The 14,070-nt window shown below is 41.3% G+C and overlaps 1 non-coding gene across 1 annotated transcript; it reads left to right on the top strand.

Moving 5' to 3' along the window:
- The first annotated feature begins 313 nt into the window (after positions 1-313).
- On the top strand, positions 314-388 carry Trnas-uga. Its single transcript has one exon. It is a non-coding gene; the product is annotated as a tRNA-Ser (tRNA).
- The last annotated feature ends 13,682 nt before the right edge of the window (positions 389-14,070 follow it).

Below are 14,070 nucleotides of genomic sequence, written 5' to 3' on the forward strand. Positions count from 1 at the left end.
ACGCTCCCTTTATTTCTGTTAGAGAATCCAGTTGTTGCACTTGCCCGCGAAAGGCAAAGGTCCCGAGTTCGAGTCTCGGTCGGGCATACAGTTTTAATCTGCCAGGAAGTTTCATATCAGCGCGCACTCCGCTGCAGAGTGAAAATCTCATTCTGGAAACATCCCCCAGGCTGTGGCTAAGCCATGTCTCCGCAATATCCTTTCTTTCAGGAGTGCTAGTTCTGCAACGTTCGCAGGAGAGCTTCTGTAAAGATTGGAAGGTAGGAGACGAGGTACTGGCAGAAGTAAAGCTGTGAGTACCGGGCGTGTGTCGTGCTTCGGTAGCTCAGTTGGTAGAGCACTTGCCTGTGAAAGGCAAAGGTCCCGAGTTCGAGTCTCGGTCGGGCATACAGTTTTAATCTGCCAGGAAGTTTCATATCAGCGCACACTCCGCTGCAGAGTGAAACTCTCATTCTGGGACCAGTTGTTGTTGTTGTTATGGTCTTCAGTCCTGAGACTGGTTTGATGCAGCTCTCCGTGCTACTCTATCCTGTGCAAGCTTATTCATCCCCCAGTACTTACTGCAACCTACATCCTTCTGAATCTACTTTGTGTATTCATCTCTTGGTCTCCCTCTACGATTTTTACCCTCCACGCTACCCTACAATGCAAAATTTGTAATCCCTTGATGCCTCAGAACATGTCCTACCAACCGGTCCCTTCTTCTTGTCAAGTTGTGCCACAAACTCCTCTTCTCCCCAGTTCTATTCAGTACCTCCTCATTAGTTATGTGATCTACCCATATAATGTTCAGCATTCTTCTGTAGCACCACATTTCGAAAGCTTCTATTCTCTTCTTGTCCAAACTATTTATCGTCCATGTTTCACTTCCATACATGGCTACACTCCATACAAATACTTTCAGAAACGACGTCCTGACACTTAAAATCTATACTCGATGTTAACAAATTTCTCTTCTTCACCAACGTTTTCCTTGCCGTTACCAGCCTACATTTTATATCCTCTCTACTTCGGCCATAATCAGTTATATTGCTCCCCAAATAGCAAAACTACTTTACTACTTCAAGTGACTCATTACCTAATCTAATTCCCTTAGGATCACCCGACTTAATTCGACGACATTCCATTATCCTCGTTTTGCTTTTGTTGATGTTCATCTTATACCAACCTTTCAAGACACTGTCCATTCTGTTCAACTGCTCTCCCGAGTCCTTTGCTGTCTCTGACAGAATTACAATGTCATCGGCGAACTTCAAAGTTTTTATTTCTTCTCCATGGATTTTAATTCCAACTCCGAATTTTTCTTTTGTTTCCTTTACTGCTTGCTCAATATATAGATTGAATAACATCGAGGAGAGGCTTCAGCTCTGTCTCACTCCCTTACCAACCACTGCTTCCCTTTCGTGCCCCTCAACTCTTATAACTGCCATCTGGTTTCTGTACAAATTGTAAATAGCCTTTCGCTCCCTGTATATTACTCCTGCCACCTTAAGAATTTGAAAGAGAGGATTCCAGTCAACATTGTCAAAAGCTTTCTCTAAGTCTACAAATGCTAGAAACGTGGGTTTGCCTTTCCTTAATCTTTCTTCGGAGATAAGTCGTAAGGTCAGTATTGCCAAACGTGTTCCAACATTTATACGGAATCCAAACTAATCTTCCCGTGGTCGGCTTCTACCAGTTTTTCCATTCGTCTATAAAGAATTCGCGTTACTATTTTGCAGCTGTGACTTATTAAACTGATAGTTCGGTAATTTTCACATCTGTTAACACCTGCATTCTTTGGGATTGGAACTATTATACTCTTCTTGAAGTCTGAGAGTATTTCGCCTGTCTCATACATCCTTGCTCACCATATGGTAGAGTTTTGTCAGGACTGGTTCCCCCAAGGTCGTCAGTAGTTCTAATGGAGTGTTCTCTACTCCCGGCGCCTTGTTTCGACTCGGGTCTTTCACTGTTCTGTCAAACTCTTCACGCAGTATCGTATCTCCCATTTCATCTTCATCTACATCCTCTTCCATTTCCATAATATTGCCCTCAAGTACATCGCCCTTGTATAGACCCTCTATATACTCCTTCCACCTTTCTGCTTTCCCTTCTTTGCTTAGAAATGGGTTTCCATCTAAGCTCTTGATATTCTTACAAGTGGCTCTCTTTTCTCCATAGGTCTCTTTAATTTTCCTGCATGCTGTATCTGTCTTACCGCTAGTGAGATAAGCCTCTACATCCCTACATTTGTCCTCTAGCCATTCCTGTATAGCCAGTTTGCACTTCCTGTCGATCTCATTTTTGAGACGTTTGTATTCCTTTTTGCCTGCTTCATTTATTGCATTTTTATATTTTCTCGTTTCATCAATTAAGTTCAATATTTCTTCTGTTACCCAAGTATTTCTACTAGCCCTCGTCTTTTTACCTACTTGATCCTCTGCTGCCTTCACTACTTCATCCCTCAGAGCTACCCATTCTTCTTCTACTGTATTTCTTTCCCCCATTCCTGTCAGTTGTTCCCTTATGCTCTCCCTGAAACTCTGTAAAACCTCTGGTTTATTCAGTTTATCCAGGTCCCATCTCCTTAAATCCCCACCTCTTTGCAGTTTCTTCAGTTTTAATCTACAGTTCATAACCAATAGATTGTGGTCAGAGTCGACATCTGCCCCTGGAAATGTCTTACAATTTAAAACCTGGTTCCTAAGTCTCTGTCTTACCATTTTATAATCTATCTGATAGCTTCTAGTATCTCCAGGATTCTTCCATGTATACAACCTTTTTTTATGATTCTTGAACCAAGTGTTAGCTAAGATTAAGTTATGCTCGGTGCAAAATTCTACCAGACGGCTTCCTCTCATTTCTTACCCCCAATCCATATTCACCTTCTATGTTTCCTTCTCTCCCTTTTCCCACTCTTGAATTCCAGTCACCCATGCCTATTAAATTTTCGTCTCCCTTCACTACCTGAATAATTTCTTTTATCTCATCACACATTTCATCAATTTCTTCATCATCTGCAGAGCTAGTTGGCATATAAACTTGTACTACTGTAGTAGTCATGGGCTTCGTGTCTATCTTGGACACAATAATGCGTTCACTATGCTGTTTGCAATAGCTTACCCGCACTCCTGTTTTTTTATTCATTATTAAACCTACTCCTGCATTACCCCTATTTGATTTTGTATTTATAACCCTGTATTCACCTGACCAGTATTATTTCGAAAAGAGCTGTGAACTTCCTGTTTCCAGTGATTATATGCATGGTACGTTGTATATGTTGGTAACACTGCAAGTTTCTAGTGCCTGTAAATGGTTATCTTTTCTAGTATTTACTTTTGTTTCGCTGAAGCAGTTTGTTCACGTGTTACAGAATGTTTGTTGCCCAAGTGCTACATATACTTATGGAAGTAGATATCCTTTAGCGTGCAATAAATACGAACTATTCCACGCGTCAAGAAATTCAATAAAAGGAAATTCCGTGGTAACCAGTTCACAAACAAAGCAAGCCACTCTGTTGAAAGTAACCTATGTATCAGTTCTTCAGGAAAGAAACTCCCACTTGGCACACCTCCTGGTGTTTCAGTTTTTTGTGTTAACACTGACGCTGGTTTTAGCGGATTTGTTGTTGTTGATGTGAACATCTTATCTTCTTTGATAAAGGAAGTGGCATAACGCAAACAATGTGATGGAAATAACTGAACAACAAAGTAGCAGGAAGGGTTTAGCGCCAAAATTAGTTGTTCTGTGTAGATCCTGCAATAAATCTGCTTCGAAAATCACTTCGAACATAGTGCATAATTAATACGATGTGAATTTGAAGTTAGTGTATGCAATGCGTGCAATAGGAAAAGGAGAAAATGCTGCTCATACGTTTTGTGGTTTTATGGATCTTCCTCCTCCTCCTCCCAATAGGTTCAGCAAGTACATAAAAATACTTTTAGGTGCCTTGACGGTTGTGTCTAAAGCACCTATGAAACATGCAATAGATGAAACTGTATATATTAGTGGAACCAGGGACATTGCTGTTGCTTTTTGATGGGACATGGCAACGTCGAGGACATCGTTCCTTGAATAGTGTGCTACTCCTCTGGAGTTGAGTGCTTACCTAAATATTGCCACACCTTCCATGGTAACGCTGAAGGACATACTGAACATCAGTGTTCTAAGAATTATGATGGTTAAGAGTGGAGGTATGGAGTGTGATGGAGCTCTAAAAATATTTCAGAGGTCGGTGTCAGTTTATAACGTTAGAAACTGAAATAGACCTTCTGCAGTTATTATGCATTCGCCATTAGACGAACTGCACCTCTGAATGATGTTACAGCAATGAGAAAAGCTGTATGGCCATCTACTTTCATAAGTTGTCCACAGATGACCACCCTGTTCACGGATTTTGCCCTTAAGGAGCAGATTCTTGATGTGGTTACCAAAAAACAAAAGAAAGTGGTCATATATACCATCATAAGCATTCTCTTTCTGAGCCTGTTATCAATGAAATAAAACCAATTTTTAGATACCTGCGGGATCCTGTTTTGCTTAGTAAATGTCTTCAAGGGAGCACTCAGAATACAAATGAAAGTTTCAACCATTTCATATGGTAAAGATTACCCAAGAATGTTTTTGTAGGACTAAATACATTAGAAGTTGGTGTACTAGATGCAGTGATACGTTTTCAATGATGGAGTGATAGAAAGGTTGGAAGTGCCGACAAATTTAGACGTAAAATGTGGCTCTAATATGGAAAATCAATTGCTTGCGTGTGACAGAACGGGCGCATGAAGCTGAAAGATTCGCTCTTCAAGTTACCAAAGAAGCAAGAAGTGCTAAAAGTAATGCCAAGAGAAAGCATGAAGATGAATAAATGCTACAGGATGAAGAATATGCTTCAGGAATGTTCTGAGGCACAGTTTAATTAGACTCATACCTTCATTCGCCATTTTACGCAAGATGTATTTTTCAGAATTCAGGCGCAAATATTTCCAAAAGTTTATAAAGCATTGCTATAATTTTTTTCTGTAACTTACAACAGTCCATACTTATGTAGTAGACGTAAGCTTTATTGCAGAATCAACTCAATTATAGAAAAAATAACATTTTTGTTAAGAAAAAATTATAGAAACTAAAATGCATTCTTTTATCCTCGTAATATACATAATAGGTCTAGTACCTCAGCCATCATGTCATGCATATCTGGTAAAAATTTGGTCTCAAAATGTATAACATTGGATTAAATGGTACCTCAACTTGAGGAGGCATTTTGGAAAAAAATTGGATCTTTTTTTTATTTTTTTAATAACCCTAAACAGCTTCAAAAATATTCAAAATACTTCTAATTTGTGTAGAAAGTGTGCTGCATTACCTGATATCAACAAAAAAACCTGTAAAACATACGTTATAAACAGTGCCTGAAAGAAATAGGTGTTGATTTTTACATAATATTGAACCGGAAACGTACCCTGTATCCTTAACTCCGTGATCCGTGTGTGAGATACGGGGTGTAGACACTATCTCCATTCTAAAGTCAGCTTCGCAAATCAGTTTGCTGAATCCAAAAAATAGAATTTCTCGAGAGCAATGTCACCTTCCTTCCAAAAATTTCCCCTGTAATTTAGTTATTACTTCAGTTACCTTTTAGCGGGGATATAACGATCTGTAGCCTGCTTAGGCGCTTTCCATCGAAGTCTTCTGTCAGGCCCACTCTTTAAAGACGGTAATAGTCGAAGTAGCATGCTAGAACTGGTCGGTATATAGAATTTTGCCTGTTTCCTTAACATAGAAGGTTATTATAAATGATTGAAGCGATTTTATAAATTCACTGGAACCATATTAACTGACTTTTCGTCACAAAACTCAAATCTCATGTAGACAAATTCTAAAAGTTTTGTATTGTTGCAGCCCCACTTCAGATTTCTGCAACAAAAGGGCAGCAGTGAGCAGTTAAGCAAGATGGCAACAGGCACTGAGAGATCGTATGTTGTGCTTAAAATGCATGCACATACGTCTGCCGTAACAGAGCAGTGACACTTCAGAACAATGTTCAACAAAGATCCACCAACTTCCAACTCCATTCGGCAATAGTATGCATAGTTTAACGCTTAAGATACGTCTGCACAGGGAAATGGACGGATCGGCATACAAAGTGAAGACCGTAACAGGATTCGTGTGTCTGGACGTGCTAGAAAATTGGGTTATGCCGCAACTGAAGACCGACAGTGTCAACTGTATCTGCCACCAGTACGGTGCTCCTCCCCAGTTCCATCGTAATGTTAGTGAGTTTTTTTAAAAGGATATTGAGAAACTGATGGATCGGTCGTGGTGAGCTTGATGATCAACAACTCACACCATGACTTCCACAATCTCCTAACACCATGTGATTTTTTTGTGTGGGGTTATGTGATGGAGTCAGTGTTGATGCCTCCTCTATCAACAAATGTAGCAGAAACGCGAGCTCGAATCAACAGTGAACAGATGGATAGGTACATGCTGCGCGGGCATGGGAAGAAGTTGAGTATCGACCAGATATCTATAGAAAAAGTAAGGGGGTGGGGTGCATATGGAACACTTGTAATATGTAAAGAAAAACGTGTTACTGAGTTTTTCTATGTGTGTGCGCAAATCCGTGTGACAACATTTCAAATAATATAGTTGCATAAATCTGTGAAATTGCAAGAATCATTTACAGTAGCTTTGTATGTAATGCCAGGCGTGACTGGCGGCTACGGTGAGTGGTGGAACTGAGTTCGTAGCATCAGGAGCAGGTAATTCACCACCCTGGACGGTGTCGCAATGGGGCGGCACTGTGGCCTGGTTGCAGGCTGACGCGTTGTCAAGATAACATCACTGATTAAACACACATTCTATTAGTGAACCAACTACAGCGATGGCAACGTCCTCCAGGATGTTTCCTGGAGACGGCAGTTATGGAGGCGCTCAGGTAAGCAGGCGGTCTGCAATCTCCGGCAGCTTGCTGTATCACTCTCCAGGAGTAACGGTGACACCAGTAACCCAGAAGGTGCGCTGGCACGAGGCGCTTTTGGTGAGCTAACCCACGTGTGTACTGACTGTATGCAGCTTGATACGTCGGAGCAGGAAACACGGGAAGACGCGTAATTCTTCCATGGGCTCCGAAAGGAAAACAACTCTCAGCAGCTGTGCCTCCCCTCCTCCCCTTGAAAGCCGTGGCTGCCAACTGTAGTGTACCTGCACAGACGAAGGTGGCTCGGCGGCTCCACCGTCTGTCTCGAGCCGTGGTCATCCAGGTTAGGAGGATGGCGGTGACTGGAAGTAGGCTCAGAGGTGGTCCACAAGCTGAGTGGAGGTAAATCCACGCCGTAAGACTCAGTCAGCAGTAGGCCTGCAGTCGCTGGAGGGCAACCTCTTGGTGGCAGCTTGTAGATTCGTGTCGACTGTCGGACCAGCGTGAACCTCTTCTCAAAGCTTGCGTCTACCAGACTGTTTGCATCTATCTAAAAGTGAGCGGTGTTTAGACGTGTTGGTCACATTTGTTTTACTAAGGCAACGACTCCTGTCACGTAGTTTCAACAGAGTCCTTGGCTCGGGAGTGAAGTAAACAGGCCATCAAGCTGCAGTGCCTCTGTCTCTCTGCTGCGTCGTCGTTATTACAGTGGTCCCTTGGCTGGCCCAGTGATGCAATCGCTCAATGCCGTCATAGCGAGTAATCCCTGATGTAAGTGTGTTTGGACAGCTCTGGTCTGACCTGCTTCCATGGTCCTTTGCATTAACAGTGGCAGCGTCGTTATTTTGTTCAGTAGCGCCAAAAATTTGTGGTGATGTTAAACATACAGGATGTTCGGAAGCAGTGTGGAAGGCTTCTGAGGGTATTGCAGGGTGCATTGTGCTGAGAAATGATTGTTAAGAAAAAATCCGATGCTTTACGCCGTTTCCGAGTTAATTAGCATTGAAATTATCCAATCAGCCCATGCGCGCTGAAATTAGAGCAGCCCGCCGTATACAATTAATCAGATGTTCTCATAGCGTAGGCCGTCCGCTGTGGCCGAGCGGTTCAAGGCACTTCAGTCCGGAACCACGTTGCTGCTACGGTCGCAGGTTCGAATCCTGCCTCGGGCATGGATGTGTAGGATGTCCTTAGGTAAGTTAGGTTTAAGTAGATCTACGTATAGGGGACTGATGACGTCAGATTTTAAGTCCCATAGTGCTTAGAGCCATTTGAACCATTTTTTCTCATAGCGTAGATGATAGCGCACGAGACTGCTCAATCTTCGACAGATGTTCAATCCCTACTATCGTCCCATGTCCAGCCCTTTTATCGCCCTTTTGTTCGGCTTTGCGAACACAAACAAAGAACACGTTTGGCCACGTTGTCTGACTGGATGCTTGAATTTGCTGCGCAGCGGCCAGATTGGCTAACTTCAATACTAATTAACTCGGAAACGGAGCTACGTACAGAATATTTTTCTTAACATTTATTTCTTAGCACAATCCACCCTGGAACACCACTACAAGCTTTCCGGACGGTTTGTGACCACCCAACAAACGTAAAAATTCGATTGGACTTCCTAAGCTGATTTAACGTATTTGTTCGACTACCTATGGCACCTTTCCATATGTAATGTGACGTGACAGGCTCCAGAAATCTACTACTGATGTAAACAGAAACTGTCGAAGTCTGGGAATTGTTTATGGATATTGTGTAGAATATATTTACATTAAAGAAAAGCATCTTTCCTGAAGATAAAATGCAATGCTAACGAAGATTTCTTGTATGTCTTCACAATAATTCTCAAGTATAGTTTCCTCCAGGCAGTAAAATGGTCATTGAACATGTAAGACCATGTCTAACATTCTTTACGTGTCCTAAGGTTGTTGGGTTTCCCAAAACGCTTACTTTCCTTCCTATTGTACATTCTCCATACAATGAAATTTACTGAGTTATTTCCATTATAAATCCTTCGTATTAATCACGTATTTCACAAAATACTACCTTTTATCGCATTTTTGCTATCAGTTGGCTACCTAATATTGTAACAAACTTCTTTCTGTGACCTAATGCGATAGCAAATCACTTAAGGTCATAATCAGTTTCCTTGAATACGTAGCGTTATCGAATGTTTCGGCTAAATCTGTTAACTAACTAAATGACACCACGTAATAAATTTCGAATGATAGGACTGAATCGTTTTAACCTTTCTCACATGAAGTTCCAGTCATGATGCTGCCACAGGAAACGCCACAAATTTTTACTGTGGGAAATCATTTCCTTTAACCTCACAACTAACAGACAGACAAATATTTCTTGTTTTGTTCTACAGGAGCCGGACTTTCTATTTACAACTTTCTTCGATGTTCTGTTTACCGGCGTAACTACTGGTGACTGCGAAGTTTTAGTTGTACGGTAAAACTTTTCTTTTCCTGGAATTCCCGCTGACCCGTACTTCCGTGCCCGCTTTGTGCCCGTTCATTGTCATGAGAAAAAGGTCTGCGTCTTATGCCGAGAAGACAAGTGGAGATGGAAGCGAAGTTTTTCTTTATTGAGGTCTCTGCCGGAAGAAACTGGCTCAGTACTACGCCTTTGTTTGCCTTTAACGTTCCCGCAGAAATTAAACTCCTGGCGCCTGTAAATAATGTCAATAGGAAATAGAGGAAAAAATGAGCCACTTTGCTCACAAAAGTGCAAGAAGTTGCATGGTTCCATATCAGCGCGTAAGCGATATAATTACTTGAAGAGAACAGCTTTTATATATCGCGAGGAGAAACAAAAACAGGCTCTATATACTATGTGCATTCCACCATGTGTACATTGGGGTGCGTCAATAGCGTTTCCACGATCACATCAATTGTGCGTTCATATTAAAATGAAGTGCACAGTAAAAGTATTTTCTACTGTGTTAATGTTACTGTGTTTTTATTTTCTCGTTCACTAAGGAATCTACCACAGGAAGTCAATCACTTGGTGTCTCCCGCTTCCTGCGTGACTAGGCTGAAGACTATGAAATGAGAACATAAGTTCTGAACGTCAGTTAAGTTAAATGCATTTGTAGATATCGATTTCAGTTCGTCCTTGTAATTCAGCAGTGTTTGGGCACTTGGGTCTATGCAACAAATCTTAATTTTCTTACATATTCATTATTAGACAACAGTTGAAGGTGTTTTGTATTTATTAACTTTAATAGGAAGTTTTTGTTTGCTGCAAAGATTGGTGTCGGACCAAAAATATGACGGACGGCTGTTTCACCCCTTGATCTATGGCGTGGGAAACATTTTGGCTCCTGAACCTCACTTTGTGAACTGGTGTTTCTTTATGCAGCGTGAAACTCAAGGCGCACCGTTGCTGGGACCGTCGTTGAACATTAACTTCCTCTGTTACTTAGTAAATGAGACGATTCTCATGTCAACGACAATAGTACACAGGGGCACAGGGTAATGCCTAGGAAAGCTCCGTGGTGTTCAAAGCAACATTTGGATGAATGACTCTTCTTCTTTATACAGTTTTACAGCCCCTCAGACGAATAGGAGTGGTGTTAGTGGAAGCTACTTTCCTGTACAAACAGAAATATATATAACAGTCCATCTGATACTACTAATTTTTCCCGTTTACTCATGCACGTGAAACTGTGTAACGTTACTAGTCTACTGTGAGCAGTGTCAAAGCGAACACAATACGTCTGGGCGTAGTACTGTGACATATTACCGTATTCTCTACATCGAGTCTAAGGAGATGAAATTCATTCTGTAAATATTACTGGTTGGTAAGCACTGTAGGAACGCAGCTTGTATACATTTTGCAATTTTCAAGCTATTCCGTGGGAATCGCGTAAACAATGGAACATCCAACAGGCGAATAGTAATAATAGTTACCACAACGAAACTTTGTCTCAAAACTTAACAGAAGATCCAAAGATTTTGGTCGTATGTGAAATATGCTAGCGGCAAGACACAATGAAAGGTTTATCTGCGCGAAAGCAATGGAAGCACTATCGATTACTGCCCTGCTAAATCAGAGTTACTAAACACAGCCTTCTGAAATTCCTTCACCAAAGAAGACGAAGTAACTATTAAAGAATTCAAGAACAGCTGTTGGGTTTGGTTTTTTTGGGGAGGAGACCAGACAGAGAGGTCATCGGTCTCATCGGATTAGGGAAGGACGGGGATGGTTCCTTTCAAAGGAACCATCCCGGCGTTTATCTGGAGCGATTTAGGGAAATCACAGAAAACCTAAATCAGGATGGCCGAAGAACAGCTGTCAACGTAACTTAGAAGCAGATATGCGCAGAGTAATGAAGCAACTTAAACCACTTAATAAAAGCAAGTGTTCTAGTCCAGACTGTATACCCATTAAGTTTCTTTCAGAGTATTCTGATGCAATAGTTCCATACTTAACAAACACATACAACTGCTCTCCGCCCCCAAAGACTGGAAAGTTGCACAGGTCACCAAAATATTCAAGGAAGGCAGTAGGAGTAATCCACTAAATTAAAGACCTATATCTTTAACGCCGATATGCAGCAGGATTCTGGAACATATATTGTGTTCGAACATTATGAATTATCTCGAAGCGAACGGCCTGTTGACACACAGTCAACATGGATTTAGAAACCATAAAATGCTTAAAATGGCTCTAAGCACTATGGGACCTAACACCTGAGGTCGTCAGTCCCATAGACTTAAAACTACTTAAACTTAACTAACCTAAGGACATCACACACATCCATACCGGAGGCAGGATTCGAACCTGCGACCGCAGCAGCTGCGCGGTTCCGGACTGAAGCGCCTAGAACCGCTAAGCCACAGCGGCCGGCTTAGAAACCATCGTTATTGTGAAACACAACTAACTCTTTACACACATGAAGAGTTGAGTACTATTGACAAGATGATTCAAATTATTTCCCTCTTTTTAGATTTCCAGGAGGCTTTTGACACTGTACCTCACAAATGGCGTATAGTCAGATTGCGTGTTTATGGAAAATCGTCGCAGTTATGTGACTGGATTAGTGATTTCCTGTCAGAGGAGTGAAGTTCGTAGTAATTGACAGAAAGTCATCTAGTAAAACAGAAGTGATTTCAGGCGTTCCCCAAGACAGTGTTATAGGCCCTCTGCTGTTCCATATCTATATAAACGATTTAGCAGACAATCTGAGAAACTGCATTACGTTTTCTTCAGATAATGCTGTCGTTTATCGACTAGTAAAGTCACCAGCAGATCAAAACAAATTGCAAAACGACTTGGTGCGAAAATTGGCATTGAGCCTAAATAATGAAAAGCGTGAGTTCGTCCACATGAGTGCTAAAGGGAATCCATCAAACTTCGGTTACACGATAAATCAGTCAAATCTACAGGCCATAAAATCAACGGAATAGCTAGGAATTACAATAACGAACAACGTAAATTGCATAGAACATATAGAGAATGTTGTGGAGAAGGCGAACCAAAGAAAACTCAGAAGATGCAACAGATCTACTGAAGAGACTGCCTATACTACGCTTGTTCGACCTGTTTTGGAATACTGCTGCGCGTTGTGGGAACCTTACCAGATAGGATTAACGGAGTACATCGAGAAAGTTCAAGGAAGAGCAGCACAGTTTTTTTTAACCGAGAAATAAAGAAGAGAATGCCGCGAACGTGATACAGGATTTCGGGTGGATGTCATAAAACATAAGAGTGTCTCGTTGCGGCGGAACCTTGTCACGAAATTTTAATCACCAACTTTCTCCTCCGCATGCGAATATATTTTGTTGACGCCGACCTATATAGCGAGAAACGATCATCGCAATAAAATAAGGGAAATCAGAGCTTGCACGAGAAAATGAAGGTGTTGCTTTCTTCCTCGCGCTGTTCAAGATAGGAATAATAGAGAATTACTGTGAAGGTAGTTCGATGAACTCTCTGTCAGGCACATAAGAGTGAATTGCAGAGAATCCATGTAGATGTAGATATAGACGTAGAAGTGGTTTCACGAAGCCAAACCTGAAGAATCTATAGGTGTGTTGAAAATATGCGATTAAGAACGAGAAATCTGACGTATATGTAGGTTACTCTTGGTGACCAGAGGGTCAGTGTATACGAAATATAATTGGTGAGAAGCCACGGAATAAAAGAAATTATTTTGAGTTATCTGTTCGTTTGTCACTCTAAGATCGATTGTGAGCACTCGCCCTGCATACAGTCGGCTGTTTCACAGAGAAGGCTCTTTGTTCACCATAACTAAAATTTTCACGTAATAAAAGTTTTTCTAAGGTAAAATAAGCCACTTTTTGTTACAACAGAAAATTTCTTAAAAACATCCGTCCTTTTTCATACCTGCCACTTTACTCTTTATTTTCTTTATCTCTCCTCCCATTTTGTGAGCCATTTTTCGTTCAATATTAGTAATCATTCATGACGTTACAGACATTTACTGGAAGTCAGAACTACCTCCTATTTAGAAAGACATAACAGATTTAGTGTGGGAGACCTTCAATGAATTATTCCTACCAAACTAGGTACTGGAGTATATCTCAACTTATTTTCAACACTTTTATAATAATAATAATAATAATGATAATAATAATAATAATAATAATAATAACAAAAAACATGGTATTTCTCTGCTGTTCCACTCTCGTAAAACGCACGGGAAGAACGGACACTTAAATCTTTCTGTGTGAACGCTGATTTCTCTTATTTTGTTACAATGATAATTTCTTCCTATGTAGTCTGGCACCAACAAAATATTTTCGCATTCGGTGCTGGACTCGCATTCGGGAGGACGACGATTCAAACCGGCGTTCGGTCATCCTGACTTAGGTTTCCGTGATCTCTTATAAATCACTTAAGCCAAATGCCGGGATGGTGCCTTTGAGAGGGAACGGCTGCTTTTGATCTCCATCTTCCTGATCCGAGCTTTTCCTCCGTCTCTAAAGACGACACGTTAAAACACTAATTCCTCCTCCTATTCCTCCTCTTCCAATTCGCCTATCATATCCGTGACACCCTCTCCCCTGTTTCGCGATAATACCAAACGAAATGCCCTTCTTTGCTTCTTTTCGGTGTCATCCGTCAATCCCATCTGATGCGGATCCCACACTACGCAGCAGCACTGCGAAAGAGGACGGACAAACCTAGCGTAG

Source organism: Schistocerca americana, chromosome 4 (genome assembly GCF_021461395.2).
Source record: "Schistocerca americana isolate TAMUIC-IGC-003095 chromosome 4, iqSchAmer2.1, whole genome shotgun sequence".
Classification (NCBI taxonomy): domain Eukaryota; kingdom Metazoa; phylum Arthropoda; class Insecta; order Orthoptera; family Acrididae; genus Schistocerca; species Schistocerca americana.